The 18604-nt window shown below is 34.8% G+C and overlaps 2 long non-coding RNA genes across 2 annotated transcripts; both read left to right on the forward strand.

Annotated features, from left to right (window-relative positions):
* The first annotated feature begins 9834 nt into the window (after window positions 1–9834).
* On the forward strand, window positions 9835–12350 carry LOC146929365 (uncharacterized). The gene is made up of 2 exons (XR_015008259.1): window positions 9835–10456; window positions 12157–12350. It is a non-coding gene; the product is annotated as an uncharacterized LOC146929365 (long non-coding RNA).
* A 3527-nt stretch (window positions 12351–15877) lies between these two features.
* Window positions 15878–18323, forward strand: LOC146929366 (uncharacterized). The gene is made up of 2 exons (XR_015008260.1): window positions 15878–16429; window positions 18130–18323. It is a non-coding gene; the product is annotated as an uncharacterized LOC146929366 (long non-coding RNA).
* The last annotated feature ends 281 nt before the right edge of the window (window positions 18324–18604 follow it).

Below are 18604 nucleotides of genomic sequence, written 5' to 3' on the forward strand. Positions count from 1 at the left end.
CCAGGATAAAAACTCTATTTAAACAATATTTTAGTCAAGTTACTTGTTCATTGGTTATATAATCAAGTAACCTGACTAAAATAATGTTCAAATCGAGTTATCATCCTGGAAGACGAAAGGTCACGCCTTGTGACCTTTCCTCTTCCAGGATAAAATCTCTATTTAAACAATATTTTAGTCAAGTTACTTGTTCATTGGTTATATATTCAAGTAACCCGACTAAAATAATGTTTAAATCGAGTTATCATCCTGGAAGACGAAAGGTCACGCCTTGTGACCTTTAGTCTTCCAGGATCAAATCTCTATTTAAACAATATTTTAGTCAAGTTACTTGTTCATTGGTTATTCAAGTAACCTGACTAAAATAATGATTAAATCGAGTTATCATCCTAGAAGACGAAATGTCACATTCCAGGATAAAAACTCTATTTAAACAATGTTTTAGTCACGTTACTTGTTCATTGGTTATATATTCAAGTAACCTGACTAAAATAATGTTTAAATCGAGTTATCATCTTGGAAGACGAAAGGTCACACCTTGTGACCTTTCATCTTCCAGGATAAAATCTCTATTTAAACAATATTTTAGTCAAGTTACTTGTTCATTGGTTATATATTCAAGTAACCCAACTAAAATAATGTTTAAATCGAGTTATCATCCTGGAAGACGAAAGGTCACGCCTTGTGACCTTTAGTCTTCCAGGATCAAATCTCTATTTAAACAATATTTTAGTCAAGTTACTTGTTCATTGGTTATTCAAGTAACCTGACTAAAATAATGTTTAAATCGAGTTATCATCCTGGAAGACGAAAGATCACATTCCAGGATAAAAACTCTATTTAAACAATGTTTTAGTCACGTTACTTGTTCATTGGTTATATAATCAAGTAACCTGACTAAAATAATGTTTAAATCGAGTTATCATCTTGGAAGACGAAAGGTCACACCTTGTGACCTTTCATCTTCCAGGATAAAATCTCTATTTAAACAATATTTTAGTCAAGTTACTTGTTCATTGTTTATTCAAGTAACCTGACTAAAATAATGTTTAAATCGAGTTATCATCCTGGAAGACGAAAGGTCACGCCTTGTGACCTTTCCTCTTCCAGGATAAAATCTCTATTTAAACAATATTTTAGTCAAGTTACTTGTTCATTGGTTATATATTCAAGTAACCCGACTAAAATAATGTTTAAATCGAGTTATCATCTTGGAAGACGAAAGGTCACGCCTTGTGACCTTTAGTCTTCCAGGATCAAATCTCTATTTAAACAATATTTTAGTCAAGTTACTTGTTCATTGTTTATTCAAGTAACCTGACTAAAATAATGATTAAATCGAGTTATCATCCTAGAAGATGAAAGGTCACATTCCAGGATAAAAACTCTATTTAAACAATGTTTTAGTCACGTTACTTGTTCATTGGTTATATATTCAAGTAACCTGACTAAAATAATGTTTAAATCGAGTTATCATCTTGGAAGACGAAAGGTCACACCTTGTGACCTTTCATCTTCCAGGATAAAATCTCTATTTAAACAATATTTTAGTCAAGTTACTTGTTCATTGGTTATATATTCAAGTAACCCAACTAAAATAATGTTTAAATCGAGTTATCATCCTGGAAGACGAAAGGTCACGCCTTGTGACCTTTAGTCTTCCAGGATCAAATCTCTATTTAAACAATATTTTAGTCAAGTTACTTGTTCATTGGTTATTCAAGTAACCTGACTAAAATAATGTTTAAATCGAGTTATCATCCTGGAAGACGAAAGATCACATTCCAGGATAAAAACTCTATTTAAACAATGTTTTAGTCACGTTACTTGTTCATTGGTTATATAATCAAGTAACCTGACTAAAATAATGTTCAAATCGAGTTATCATCCTGGAAGACGAAAGGTCACGCCTTGTGACCTTTCCTCTTCCAGGATAAAATCTCTATTTAAACAATATTTTAGTCAAGTTACTTGTTCATTGGTTATATATTCAAGTAACCCGACTAAAATAATGTTTAAATCGAGTTATCATCCTGGAAGACGAAAGGTCACGCCTTGTGACCTTTAGTCTTCCAGGATCAAATCTCTATTTAAACAATATTTTAGTCAAGTTACTTGTTCATTGGTTATTCAAGTAACCTGACTAAAATAATGATTAAATCGTGTTATCATCCTAGAAGACGAAATGTCACATTCCAGGATAAAAACTCTATTTAAACAATGTTTTAGTCACGTTACTTGTTCATTGGTTATATATTCAAGTAACCTGACTAAAATAATGTTTAAATCGAGTTATCATCTTGGAAGACGAAAGGTCACACCTTGTGACCTTTCATCTTCCAGGATAAAATCTCTATTTAAACAATATTTTAGTCAAGTTACTTGTTCATTGGTTATATATTCAAGTAACCCAACTAAAATAATGTTTAAATCGAGTTATCATCCTGGAAGACGAAAGGTCACGCCTTGTGACCTTTAGTCTTCCAGGATCAAATCTCTATTTAAACAATATTTTAGTCAAGTTACTTGTTCATTGGTTATTCAAGTAACCTGACTAAAATAATGTTTAAATCGAGTTATCATCCTGGAAGACGAAAGATCACATTCCAGGATAAAAACTCTATTTAAACAATGTTTTAGTCACGTTACTTGTTCATTGGTTATATAATCAAGTAACCTGACTAAAATAATGTTTAAATCGAGTTATCATCTTGGAAGACGAAAGGTCACACCTTGTGACCTTTCATCTTCCAGGATAAAATCTCTATTTAAACAATATTTTAGTCAAGTTACTTGTTCATTGTTTATTCAAGTAACCTGACTAAAATAATGTTTAAATCGAGTTATCATCCTGGAAGACGAAAGGTCACGCCTTGTGACCTTTCCTCTTCCAGGATAAAATCTCTATTTAAACAATATTTTAGTCAAGTTACTTGTTCATTGGTTATATATTCAAGTAACCCGACTAAAATAATGTTTAAATCGAGTTATCATCTTGGAAGACGAAAGGTCACGCCTTGTGACCTTTAGTCTTCCAGGATCAAATCTCTATTTAAACAATATTTTAGTCAAGTTACTTGTTCATTGTTTATTCAAGTAACCTGACTAAAATAATGATTAAATCGAGTTATCATCCTAGAAGATGAAAGGTCACATTCCAGGATAAAAACTCTATTTAAACAATGTTTTAGTCACGTTACTTGTTCATTGGTTATATATTCAAGTAACCTGACTAAAATAATGTTTGAATCGAGTTATCATCTTGGAAGACGAAAGGTCACACCTTGTGACCTTTCATCTTCCAGGATAAAATCTCTATTTAAACAATATTTTAGTCAAGTTACTTGTTCATTGGTTATATATTCAAGTAACCCAACTAAAATAATGTTTAAATCGAGTTATCATCCTGGAAGACGAAAGGTCACGCCTTGTGACCTTTAGTCTTCCAGGATCAAATCTCTATTTAAACAATATTTTAGTCAAGTTACTTGTTCATTGGTTATTCAAGTAACCTGACTAAAATAATGTTTAAATCGAGTTATCATCCTGGAAGACGAAAGATCACATTCCAGGATAAAAACTCTATTTAAACAATGTTTTAGTCACGTTACTTGTTCATTGGTTATATAATCAAGTAACCTGACTAAAATAATGTTCAAATCGAGCTATCATCCTGGAAGACGAAAGGTCACGCCTTGTGACCTTTCCTCTTCCAGGATAAAATCTCTATTTAAACAATATTTTAGTCAAGTTACTTGTTCATTGGTTATATATTCAAGTAACCCGACTAAAATAATGTTTAAATCGAGTTATCATCCTGGAAGACGAAAGGTCACGCCTTGTGACCTTTAGTCTTCCAGGATCAAATCTCTATTTAAACAATATTTTAGTCAAGTTACTTGTTCATTGGTTATTCAAGTAACCTGACTAAAATAATGATTAAATCGAGTTATCATCCTAGAAGACGAAATGTCACATTCCAGGATAAAAACTCTATTTAAACAATGTTTTAGTCACGTTACTTGTTCATTGGTTATATATTCAAGTAACCTGACTAAAATAATGTTTAAATCGAGTTATCATCTTGGAAGACGAAAGGTCACACCTTGTGACCTTTCATCTTCCAGGATAAAATCTCTATTTAAACAATATTTTAGTCAAGTTACTTGTTCATTGGTTATATATTCAAGTAACCCAACTAAAATAATGTTTAAATCGAGTTATCATCCTGGAAGACGAAAGGTCACGCCTTGTGACCTTTAGTCTTCCAGGATCAAATCTCTATTTAAACAATATTTTAGTCAAGTTACTTGTTCATTGGTTATTCAAGTAACCTGACTAAAATAATGTTTAAATCGAGTTATCATCCTGGAAGACGAAAGATCACATTCCAGGATAAAAACTCTATTTAAACAATGTTTTAGTCACGTTACTTGTTCATTGGTTATATAATCAAGTAACCTGACTAAAATAATGTTTAAATCGAGTTATCATCTTGGAAGACGAAAGGTCACACCTTGTGACCTTTCATCTTCCAGGATAAAATCTCTATTTAAACAATATTTTAGTCAAGTTACTTGTTCATTGTTTATTCAAGTAACCTGACTAAAATAATGTTTAAATCGAGTTATCATCCTGGAAGACGAAAGGTCACGCCTTGTGACCTTTCCTCTTCCAGGATAAAATCTCTATTTAAACAATATTTTAGTCAAGTTACTTGTTCATTGGTTATATATTCAAGTAACCCGACTAAAATAATGTTTAAATCGAGTTATCATCTTGGAAGACGAAAGGTCACGCCTTGTGACCTTTAGTCTTCCAGGATCAAATCTCTACTTAAACAATATTTTAGTCAAGTTACTTGTTCATTGTTTATTCAAGTAACCTGACTAAAATAATGATTAAATCGAGTTATCATCCTAGAAGATGAAAGGTCACATTCCAGGATAAAAACTCTATTTAAACAATGTTTTAGTCACGTTACTTGTTCATTGGTTATATATTCAAGTAACCTGACTAAAATAATGTTTAAATCGAGTTATCATCTTGGAAGACGAAAGGTCACACCTTGTGACCTTTCATCTTCCAGGATAAAATCTCTATTTAAACAATATTTTAGTCAAGTTACTTGTTCATTGGTTATATATTCAAGTAACCCAACTAAAATAATGTTTAAATCGAGTTATCATCCTGGAAGACGAAAGGTCACGCCTTGTGACCTTTAGTCTTCCAGGATCAAATCTCTATTTAAACAATATTTTAGTCAAGTTACTTGTTCATTGGTTATTCAAGTAACCTGACTAAAATAATGTTTAAATCGAGTTATCATCCTGGAAGACGAAAGATCACATTCCAGGATAAAAACTCTATTTAAACAATGTTTTAGTCACGTTACTTGTTCATTGGTTATATAATCAAGTAACCTGACTAAAATAATGTTCAAATCGAGTTATCATCCTGGAAGACGAAAGGTCACGCCTTGTGACCTTTCCTCTTCCAGGATAAAATCTCTATTTAAACAATATTTTAGTCAAGTTACTTGTTCATTGGTTATATATTCAAGTAACCCGACTAAAATAATGTTTAAATCGAGTTATCATCCTGGAAGACGAAAGGTCACGCCTTGTGACCTTTAGTCTTCCAGGATCAAATCTCTATTTAAACAATATTTTAGTCAAGTTACTTGTTCATTGGTTATTCAAGTAACCTGACTAAAATAATGATTAAATCGAGTTATCATCCTAGAAGACGAAATGTCACATTCCAGGATAAAAACTCTATTTAAACAATGTTTTAGTCACGTTACTTGTTCATTGGTTATATATTCAAGTAACCTGACTAAAATAATGTTTAAATCGAGTTATCATCTTGGAAGACGAAAGGTCACACCTTGTGACCTTTCATCTTCCAGGATAAAATCTCTATTTAAACAATATTTTAGTCAAGTTACTTGTTCATTGGTTATATATTCAAGTAACCCAACTAAAATAATGTTTAAATCGAGTTATCATCCTGGAAGACGAAAGGTCACGCCTTGTGACCTTTAGTCTTCCAGGATCAAATCTCTATTTAAACAATATTTTAGTCAAGTTACTTGTTCATTGGTTATTCAAGTAACCTGACTAAAATAATGTTTAAATCGAGTTATCATCCTGGAAGACGAAAGATCACATTCCAGGATAAAAACTCTATTTAAACAATGTTTTAGTCACGTTACTTGTTCATTGGTTATATAATCAAGTAACCTGACTAAAATAATGTTTAAATCGAGTTATCATCTTGGAAGACGAAAGGTCACACCTTGTGACCTTTCATCTTCCAGGATAAAATCTCTATTTAAACAATATTTTCGTCAAGTTACTTGTTCATTGTTTATTCAAGTAACCTGACTAAAATAATGTTTAAATCGAGTTATCATCCTGGAAGACGAAAGGTCACACCTTGTGACCTTTAGTCTTCCAGGATCAAATCTCTATTTAAACAATATTTTAGTCAAGTTACTTGTTCATTGGTTATTCAAGTAACCTGACTAAAATAATGTTTAAATCGAGTTATCATCCTGGAAGACGAAAGGTCACGCCTTGTGACCTTTCCTCTTCCAGGATAAAATCTCTATTTAAACAATATTTTAGTCAAGTTACTTGTTCATTGGTTATATATTCAAGTAACCCGACTAAAATAATGTTTAAATCGAGTTATCATCCTGGAAGACGAAAGGTCACGCCTTGTGACCTTTAGTCTTCCAGGATCAAATCTCTATTTAAACAATATTTTAGTCAAGTTACTTGTTCATTGGTTATTCAAGTAACCTGACTAAAATAATGTTTAAATCGAGTTATCATCCTGGAAGATGAAAGATCACATTCCAGGATAAAAACTCTATTTAAACAATGTTTTAGTCACGTTACTTGTTCATTGGTTATATAATCAAGTAACCTGACTAAAATAATGTTCAAATCGAGTTATCATCCTGGAAGACGAAAGGTCACGCCTTGTGACCTTTCCTCTTCCAGGATAAAATCTCTATTTAAACAATATTTTAGTCAAGTTACTTGTTCATTGGTTATATATTCAAGTAACCTGACTAAAATAATGTTTAAATCGAGTTATCATCCTGGAAGACGAAAGGTCACGCCTTGTGACCTTTAGTCTTCCAGGATCAAATCTCTATTTATACAATATTTTAGTCAAGTTACTTGTTCATTGGTTATTCAAGTAACCTGACTAAAATAATATTTAAATCGAGTTATCATCCTGGAAGACGAAAGGTCACATTCCAGGATAAAAACTATATTTAAACAATGTTTTAGTCACGTTACTTGTTCATTGGTTATATGATCAAGTAACCTGACTAAAATAATGTTTAAATCGAGTTATCATCCTGGAAGACGAAAGGTCACACCTTGTGACCTTTCGTCTTCCAGGATAAAAACTCTATTTAAACAATATTTTAGTCAAGTTACTTGTTCATTGGTTATATATTCAAGTAACCTAACTAAAATAATGTTTAAATCGAGTTATCATCCTGGAAGACGAAAGGTCACACCTTGTGACCTTTCGTCTTCCAGGATAAAAACTCTATTTAAACAATATTTTAGTCAAGTTACTTGTTCATTGGTTATATAATCAAGTAACCTGACTAAAATAATGTTCAAATCGAGTTATCATCCTGGAAGACGAAAGGTCACGCCTTGTGACCTTTCCTCTTCCAGGATAAAATCTCTATTTAAACAATATTTTAGTCAAGTTACTTGTTCATTGGTTATATATTCAAGTAACCCGACTAAAATAATGTTTAAATCGAGTTATCATCCTGGAAGACGAAAGGTCACGCCTTGTGACCTTTAGTCTTCCAGGATCAAATCTCTATTTAAACAATATTTTAGTCAAGTTACTTGTTCATTGGTTATTCAAGTAACCTGACTAAAATAATGATTAAATCGAGTTATCATCCTAGAAGACGAAATGTCACATTCCAGGATAAAAACTCTATTTAAACAATGTTTTAGTCACGTTACTTGTTCATTGGTTATATATTCAAGTAACCTGACTAAAATAATGTTTAAATCGAGTTATCATCTTGGAAGACGAAAGGTCACACCTTGTGACCTTTCATCTTCCAGGATAAAATCTCTATTTAAACAATATTTTAGTCAAGTTACTTGTTCATTGGTTATATATTCAAGTAACCCAACTAAAATAATGTTTAAATCGAGTTATCATCCTGGAAGACGAAAGGTCACGCCTTGTGACCTTTAGTCTTCCAGGATCAAATCTCTATTTAAACAATATTTTAGTCAAGTTACTTGTTCATTGGTTATTCAAGTAACCTGACTAAAATAATGTTTAAATCGAGTTATCATCCTGGAAGACGAAAGATCACATTCCAGGATAAAAACTCTATTTAAACAATGTTTTAGTCACGTTACTTGTTCATTGGTTATATAATCAAGTAACCTGACTAAAATAATGTTTAAATCGAGTTATCATCTTGGAAGACGAAAGGTCACACCTTGTGACCTTTCATCTTCCAGGATAAAATCTCTATTTAAACAATATTTTAGTCAAGTTACTTGTTCATTGTTTATTCAAGTAACCTGAATAAAATAATGTTTAAATCGAGTTATCATCCTGGAAGACGAAAGGTCACGCCTTGTGACCTTTCCTCTTCCAGGATAAAATCTCTATTTAAACAATATTTTAGTCAAGTTACTTGTTCATTGGTTATATATTCAAGTAACCCGACTAAAATAATGTTTAAATCGAGTTATCATCTTGGAAGACGAAAGGTCACACCTTGTGACCTTTCATCTTCCAGGATAAAATCTCTATTTAAACAATATTTTAGTCAAGTTACTTGTTCATTGTTTATTCAAGTAACCTGACTAAAATAATGTTTAAATCGAGTTATCATCCTGGAAGACGAAAGGTCACGCCTTGTGACCTTTCCTCTTCCAGGATAAAATCTCTATTTAAACAATATTTTAGTCAAGTTACTTGTTCATTGGTTATATATTCAAGTAACCCGACTAAAATAATGTTTAAATCGAGTTATCATCTTGGAAGACGAAAGGTCACGCCTTGTGACCTTTAGTCTTCCAGGATCAAATCTCTATTTAAACAATATTTTAGTCAAGTTACTTGTTCATTGTTTATTCAAGTAACCTGACTAAAATAATGATTAAATCGAGTTATCATCCTAGAAGATGAAAGGTCACATTCCAGGATAAAAACTCTATTTAAACAATGTTTTAGTCACGTTACTTGTTCATTGGTTATATATTCAAGTAACCTGACTAAAATAATGTTTAAATCGAGTTATCATCTTGGAAGACGAAAGGTCACACCTTGTGACCTTTCATCTTCCAGGATAAAATCTCTATTTAAACAATATTTTAGTCAAGTTACTTGTTCATTGGTTATATATTCAAGTAACCCAACTAAAATAATGTTTAAATCGAGTTATCATCCTGGAAGACGAAAGGTCACGCCTTGTGACCTTTAGTCTTCCAGGATCAAATCTCTATTTAAACAATATTTTAGTCAAGTTACTTGTTCATTGGTTATTCAAGTAACCTGACTAAAATAATGTTTAAATCGAGTTATCATCCTGGAAGACGAAAGATCACATTCCAGGATAAAAACTCTATTTAAACAATGTTTTAGTCACGTTACTTGTTCATTGGTTATATAATCAAGTAACCTGACTAAAATAATGTTCAAATCGAGTTATCATCCTGGAAGACGAAAGGTCACGCCTTGTGACCTTTCCTCTTCCAGGATAAAATCTCTATTTAAACAATATTTTAGTCAAGTTACTTGTTCATTGGTTATGTAACATCCCGCTCATCAGCTTAAGGAACTTTATCTGTTAAATGTATCAGAGGACTTAGGTTCATGGAAAGTAAGTTAATGGAAATATTTATTATGCTATGTCAGCTTAATACGAGTTAAGTATCAGAGACGGATGTAGCATGTTTGAGGCAAGGGCAATTTGGTAATTGCGCGGGAAAAGGATATTTATTTGGAAAGGCACCAAAATATCTCACAATTTCTATCCTTTTATCTCTCTAAGTTTGGGAAAACAATTTTCTCTCCCTCCTCTCTCCATTCTCACGCTCTCTTCCTCTCTTTTCTTCACCAATCCATTCCAAAACTTCTTCCTCTTCATGATCAAGCTTATGTTATGGTACTTCCAAGATCAAGGAACAAATAGAAGCTCTATTTGAGCTTGTTCTTCCACTCTATCCTCATAAGGGAAGAAATCATGAGATTAGGGTTTTGGTTGAAGGAAGCTTGGGTTGGATTAGAGATAAGCTAGCAAGATCATGATGCTTTGGATTGCATGAAAACAGCAAGTTTGAGATGGGTTGAATAAAGGAAGCAAGTGAATCAAGGGCTAGAGTTTTGGATTGTTTGAGCTTGGGACATGATGATGCTTCAAGAATCTTGTTAGGTGAGTTCTTAGATAGTTTCTCCTACCTTTGGGTTGTGCAATTCTTGTGAGAAAACATGATTTGTATTAGTATGTAAGTTAGGGTTTTAGTACCCCTTTTGCCATTAATCATTGAAATTATGTTGTTGTTGTCATGTAAATGTTCTAAGCTGTTTTCTATGTATTCTGGGTGTCTTGTGTGCATTGGAAACTCAATTTTGAGGTTTAGAGGTCAAAATTACGAATTCTGCAGGTCTGGTACTGAAGAACCTCGCTTAAGCGAGATGAATCTCGCTCAAGCGAGATTTTGGCAGAACTAAATTAAAATCTCGCTTGGAATCTCGCGCAAGCAAGAAATCTCGCTTGCAATCTCGCTCAAGCGAGATGAATCTCGCTCAAGCGAGATTTGACAGCACAGCACTTTTTACAAGAAAATTCATGAAATGTAGTGGTTTTGACCCAGCTTTTCCCTGCAGTCTCTTATAACTTTAAAAACCCCTCAAAGTCAAGTTATCATTGCACAATACACCTAAGGATATTGGTAAAGAAATGCATGAACAACATCAAGAATTTCAATGACGAATAGCACATGAGATGTTATGATATGCAATATGTCCGGGTAGTGATGAACTAAGAAAGGGAATGAACGTAGAGCCTCGACATAGCTTGTCGAGAACTAGAAGTTAAGCACGAACCTTATGTAGGTTAAGACGCGAAGTGTAATCTCTTCGCACATGAGCTAGAATAACTTAGCTAGTACGTAAGTTGTGGATTGATAAGTTATTTCGCTCCACCATGTTAAGTATGAATAAGTATAGGTTACCGATAATCGGATCGATCAAGGTTCCGAGGTAAACATGTATGTATGATTATGTTTAACTTATATGCACGACAAGACCATGATTAATATGTGTAGGTGACATGTCTCTTGCTATCCACATCAGGGGGATACAAGGGGTTCTCATAATGAGAACGATTTAAGCCGTAAGGGACCCGCATGTCACTGAGTAAACAAGACGTAGGTGCTCGTGTCTCTTGTTATCCACGCCAGGGGGATACGGGAGGTTCTCGACCTAAGGGGAACGGTTTAAGCCGCAAGGGACCCGCACGACACCGAGGGAGTCCGATGTACGTACATCGGTCATGTATGGGATTGTACTCGGGGTTACTCCACCCGGGACTTTCTGTAAAATGAACTCAGATAATAATTGTTTGTTCAACGCTAACTTAATGAATGAACTTAGATACGTTTATGTACGATATGATTATGTTATGTTTATGCAAGAATGATTACATATGTGATCAAGTTAAGAGCATCAGATGCTAAGACAAGAGCAAGTTATGCATAGATTAAGTAAAGATCATGATACCGATGACGATCTTAGGTTCCCCTGACCGTCCAGTTTAGAATCGTGCCATGATTATGTTATGTTAGGGCCTCGATACGTAGAGCGTATTCTTGGCAATGCGGTCCTAGACTCCCCCTCAACCGCCATGACACGTATAGGAAGTGAAGCCTATAACAAGTTAAGATAAAACTATGACGGCTCTAGTATGCACTACCGTCTAAGTATGCAAGTCCCCACACACGTATAATCAACCGTCAGGTTGTAATGTAGACACGTGGTGACCGTAGGTTTCCCCTCGAGGTTGCCTATAGCCTAGGATTTAGGGGAACTCACTGAGACATTATGTCTCATCCCAATCCTTATTTGTTTCAGATAAGCAGGATGTTTATGCATGTTCGGAGCCGGATGGATACTACTTCAAGGGTTCGTTCGTGAAGCTGCAGGATGTTATGGACTTCAAGGATGTATTTTTACGTATGGATGAGTTGCATTGTACTATTATTTATACGAACGGAACTTGATGTAAATATTATTCATTCGAAGTTTTTAATTGTTGTATATTTTAATGTATCCAGTACTAATATTAACGCACGTGCCAGACTTTCTAGATACGTCTGGTATGGGTGTTACAATTGGTATCAGAGCAGGTCGATTCAGACTGTGCCTTGGGTCATTAAATTACAACAAAGGAAGTGGGACCATTGGGTTCCAGGTAAATGTTCTAGTTGTTGATGTTAGTTGAGCCTGATCAACTCAATTTAACATTCGATGATTGGAATGGATGCCTGAGAGCTGAATAGGACCCAGGAGGAACGAAGTATGTGATGAAGAAGTTTTATCGTGCCAAAAGGTGGCCGGTGAACTAATCAGGTACAAGTGTGAATCCTCTGGGAATGTAAGGCATGTTAAGAAGGGACGTTCCGACAATGTCGGGTAAGACATTGATTTCCGACGTGCCAAGAATTGTATCGAAAAAGGTTGATGCTGCCATGCATATGTTATAGAATATTTTACGACGATAGGAATGAATGATGTGCATTTTGTACTTGAGAATAAGAGTTTTATGCAACAAATGTTTTCTGAAAAATACTGTTGGAGAAGCTCACCAATAGTAAGCCTGGGACGAAATTTTTCCGTTTTTTGTGAAACCTACTAGTTCGATCCTATGGTTTGCAATGACTATTGGGGAGATGTCTTCACAATAAATTTCACGTGACGAAAATCTTTTAAGACATCAAGTAATGAATGCATATCACCTCCTGCAATTTCTAAGGAAAAGGACGTGGACAACCATCAACGAAAACGATACGGTTTAAGGTATTTTTGGAAGTTAATGTGTTGATGTGTCAAGAACAAGCCAAGATCAAGAGTATAGAAGTTCCTGCATTTAGAAGGAAAGTCACCAATGTTTATGCATGAGGTATGATGTAAGAATTAAAGCGGTGCAGAGTTATGAGAAAATCACAAGATTCATCGATTATGTGGAATTATGACGTATCGCTCGAACCTATGTTTTGCTTAATATACTTGCTAGGCTCGATATGATGTTGAAACATAAAGTAAATAATTTAGAAATATTTACGCGTATGGGTCGTTGAAGTTGATATTTTGAAAATTCACGAGATTTTCTAGGGACCGGTTTGCTATGATACTCGTAGAGCGAGCTGGACTTATTATAATCTAGAATTGATGACACGTATGTGCTATCAACTCGTTCTATGAATTTAGAGCAACGATCGGGGCCAAAACTCAATATATTTATAAAGTAGAAAATTATCAACGTCAATGACTTGTGCGCTAGTTTACGAAGTTTTCTTTAAAAAAAAAAATTAATGAGCAAGCATTGGTATGATTAAGCAAAATATAGTCCGCGAGAATGCGAAGGTACAAAGATTAAATGTTCAAGAAAGTTATGTTCAAGTGCTAGATGGGTTGTTAATGGAAATTGAGTTTGCCCGAAAATAAGTTCAGATATGATATGTATGGTAAGTGCAACCAGCAAGAAAGTAAGGTTACCCCCGAGTCAAGTATTATAAGAATAAGATAAACCATCATGAGTTTTGGATTCACAAGACAAGTGTAAGGTTGTGATGTTGGTTACAACATGGAAGATCTTGAGAACAGTTCAAGAAGTTAGTATTCAAGTGGTAATTAGGAATATGAAGTCTCAGTCTCTCTAACGGATTAGAGTAATGGTTTAAACCAACCGGTGGGAATCAGAGTAGCGCCATGGAAGCTAATCGTTAATTATGAAACATGGAAATTTTAGTATGTATGAATTTTAGTGAAGAATGTTCGGTTGGTAATGCAAGTTTAGCAGAAGCATCATAAGATAAGTGAGGAGTTCTTGATGTGATAAGTAAGTATGAATGTTTATATAGATAGCATTGGCCAAGGTAAAAGTTTTAAGTATGTGCCATCACTTAAGTAAGATGAAAATGACAAGAATTGCCTTGTATGAATTGGTCAGGATGCGCGAAAGATGATAATGGGAAGTATGTAAGGTTCAGAAGGTTACGTTTCGTGACTCAAGTAAAGAATCAAGGCATCAAGAATGGTGACCGGTTTCGGAAAAGGTAGTAACGCTCAAGCGATAACCGAATGAGTTAATGTGGAGAATCAAGTTAGTGTTCCGAAGAAGAGGAATAAGTTTATGTTAAGAGGTTCAAGGATTGTTTACGGATATGTAAGCGGTATGGCAAGTATGTATAACGGTTGAATAAGGGAAGAATTTATCTTCGAAGTTAAGTATGTCATCATGAAAGGAGATGCAACTCTCGAGTTGTGCAATGAGAATCATACTCTCGTATGCAATACTTGTTGAGTGAAAACGATACTTGTTAAGACATGTTAAGTCATGATTTTAGAACTTTTAAAAGTTAAGATTGGTATTATGGAACTTGGGAACGATGCTTATTTTAAACTCATGGAATTATACATTTTCGAAACTGATGAGATACGTCGTAAGTGAACTCACTTAAGACGTACCAACTTCAGGACCAACTTGTCGTGGACAAGTTTAGGGCGAGTTGTTAAATCTTTTTCAAATATAGAAACTCGTCCGATGGTTCTGTGGTGCTATTACAAATTCAGTTTTGGGAATGATAAAATATTTTAGTCATGTATATATATATATTCGTTCCAAGAACCTGAATACCAGAGCTTAAGGAAATTTCTTCAAGAAAGATTCTAGAACACGTATCGTTATCATTTAGCAAGAGATGGCACTTGAAAGTATGTACATGTTATGAAACGACAATGTTCGTATGAAGCCAATATCATGTGGGATACACGGAATTGTGTTAAGAGTGTACGATGTAAGTGCAAGTGGAATTACTAGTAAGTTTCACGAGTATGTGAACCATAATATTGGTTAATGGATTGTCAGATGAAGTGGTGAGTTGATTTCACTTTTTCATGTCAAGCTATATGAGTTACCCATTAATTCGGGTGTGATAAGATGCAATGGAATTGTGATGAAATCAGAAGATTTCCTAAGGCTCTGAAAAGAGATAAGAGATTCATGGAATCATTTACATGAGTAATACAAGTAAGAACCATGTGCCTCAAGGTATAGTAAGATTATGTATTCATGATAAGATGTATGTATGAAATATGTTTTAAAGTTACAAGTAAGCACTGCAGGGCAAACCTGGTTTCCGTATGATCCCAGTTAAAAGGCAAATCCTGAGTGTTCATGTTTATAAAAAGATACCTATATGAATGGTTTATGTTAAGTGGGTAAGATACGAGTCCGAGACAATAAGTCTGTGTGTAGTAAGGTAAGTTCTGAATCATGATATGATAAGAAAACTCTAAGTTTGGGTAATATTAAAATCAAGAAGGTTATGTTCAGTTGCATATGGGTTAAGAAACAAGATGAGGACATAATACGACGAACTCTATGAGTAAGTCTGAATAGAGTATGTATGGCTCAGACCAAAGATGGTAAGTTTCTGTCATGATGATTGGTAGTCGATCTCTAAAATTTCGAGGACGAAATTTCTTTAAGGGGGGTAGAATGTAACATCCCGCTCATCAGCTTAAGGAACTTTATCTGTTAAATGTATCAGAGGACTTAGGTTCATGGAAAGTAAGTTAATGGAAATATTTATTATGCTATGTCAGCTTAATACGAGTTAAGTATCAGAGACGGATGTAGCATGTTTGAGGCAAGGGCAATTTGGTAATTGCGCGGGAAAAGGATATTTATTTGGAAAGGCACCAAAATATCTCACAATTTCTATCCTTTTATCTCTCTAAGTTTGGGAAAACAATTTTCTCTCCCTCCTCTCTCCATTCTCACGCTCTCTTCCTCTCTTTTCTTCACCAATCCATTCCAAAACTTCTTCCTCTTCATGATCAAGCTTATGTTATGGTACTTCCAAGATCAAGGAACAAATAGAAGCTCTATTTGAGCTTGTTCTTCCACTCTATCCTCATAAGGGAAGAAATCATGAGATTAGGGTTTTGGTTGAAGGAAGCTTGGGTTGGATTAGAGATAAGCTAGCAAGATCATGATGCTTTGGATTGCATGAAAACAGCAAGTTTGAGATGGGTTGAATAAAGGAAGCAAGTGAATCAAGGGCTAGAGTTTTGGATTGTTTGAGCTTGGGACATGATGATGCTTCAAGAATCTTGTTAGGTGAGTTCTTAGATAGTTTCTCCTACCTTTGGGTTGTGCAATTCTTGTGAGAAAACATGATTTGTATTAGTATGTAAGTTAGGGTTTTAGTACCCCTTTTGCCATTAATCATTGAAATTATGTTGTTGTTGTCATGTAAATGTTCTAAGCTGTTTTCTATGTATTCTGGGTGTCTTGTGTGCATTGGAAACTCAATTTTGAGGTTTAGAGGTCAAAATTACGAATTCTGCAGGTCTGGTACTGAAGAACCTCGCTTAAGCGAGATGAATCTCGCTCAAGCGAGATTTTGGCAGAACTAAATTAAAATCTCGCTTGGAATCTCGCGCAAGCAAGAAATCTCGCTTGCAATCTCGCTCAAGCGAGATGAATCTCGCTCAAGCGAGATTTGACAGCACAGCACTTTTTACAAGAAAATTCATGAAATGTAGTGGTTTTGACCCAGCTTTTCCCTGCAGTCTCTTATAACTTTAAAAACCCCTCAAAGTCAAGTTATCATTGCACAATACACCTAAGGATATTGGTAAAGAAATGCATGAACAACATCAAGAATTTCAATGACGAATAGCACATGAGATGTTATGATATGCAATATGTCCGGGTAGTGATGAACTAAGAAAGGGAATGAACGTAGAGCCTCGACATAGCTTGTCGAGAACTAGAAGTTAAGCACGAACCTTATGTAGGTTAAGACGCGAAGTGTAATCTCTTCGCACATGAGCTAGAATAACTTAGCTAGTACGTAAGTTGTGGATTGATAAGTTATTTCGCTCCACCATGTTAAGTATGAATAAGTATAGGTTACCGATAATCGGATCGATCAAGGTTCCGAGGTAAACATGTATGTATGATTATGTTTAACTTATATGCACGACAAGACCATGATTAATATGTGTAGGTGACATGTCTCTTGCTATCCACATCAGGGGGATACAAGGGGTTCTCATAATGAGAACGATTTAAGCCGTAAGGGACCCGCATGTCACTGAGTAAACAAGACGTAGGTGCTCGTGTCTCTTGTTATCCACGCCAGGGGGATACGGGAGGTTCTCGACCTAAGGGGAACGGTTTAAGCCGCAAGGGACCCGCACGACACCGAGGGAGTCCGATGTACGTACATCGGTCATGTATGGGATTGTACTCGGGGTTACTCCACCCGGGACTTTCTGTAAAATGAACTCAGATAATAATTGTTTGTTCAACGCTAACTTAATGAATGAACTTAGATACGTTTATGTACGATATGATTATGTTATGTTTATGCAAGAATGATTACATATGTGATCAAGTTAAGAGCATCAGATGCTAAGACAAGAGCAAGTTATGCATAGATTAAGTAAAGATCATGATACCGATGACGATCTTAGGTTCCCCTGACCGTCCAGTTTAGAATCGTGCCATGATTATGTTATGTTAGGGCCTCGATACGTAGAGCGTATTCTTGGCAATGCGGTCCTAGACTCCCCCTCAACCGCCATGACACGTATAGGAAGTGAAGCCTATAACAAGTTAAGATAAAACTATGACGGCTCTAGTATGCACTACCGTCTAAGTATGCAAGTCCCCACACACGTATAATCAACCGTCAGGTTGTAATGTAGACACGTGGTGACCGTAGGTTTCCCCTCGAGGTTGCCTATAGCCTAGGATTTAGGGGAACTCACTGAGACATTATGTCTCATCCCAATCCTTATTTGTTTCAGATAAGCAGGATGTTTATGCATGTTCGGAGCCGGATGGATACTACTTCAAGGGTTCGTTCGTGAAGCTGCAGGATGTTATGGACTTCAAGGATGTATTTTTACGTATGGATGAGTTGCATTGTACTATTATTTATACGAACGGAACTTGATGTAAATATTATTCATTCGAAGTTTTTAATTGTTGTATATTTTAATGTATCCAGTACTAATATTAACGCACGTGCCAGACTTTCTAGATACGTCTGGTATGGGTGTTACAGGTTATATATTCAAGTAACCCGACTAAAATAATGTTTAAATCGAGTTATCATCCTGGAAGACGAAAGGTCACGCCTTGTGACCTTTAGTCTTCCAGGATCAAATCTCTATTTAAACAATATTTTAGTCAAGTTACTTGTTCATTGGTTATTCAAGTAACCTGACTAAAATAATGATTAAATCGTGTTATCATCCTAGAAGACGAAATGTCACATTC

The sequence above is a fragment of the Medicago sativa genome, chromosome 4, assembly GCF_051527215.1.
Source record: "Medicago sativa cultivar Bolivia chromosome 4, Bolivia_mono, whole genome shotgun sequence".
In the NCBI taxonomy this organism is placed as follows: domain Eukaryota; kingdom Viridiplantae; phylum Streptophyta; class Magnoliopsida; order Fabales; family Fabaceae; genus Medicago; species Medicago sativa.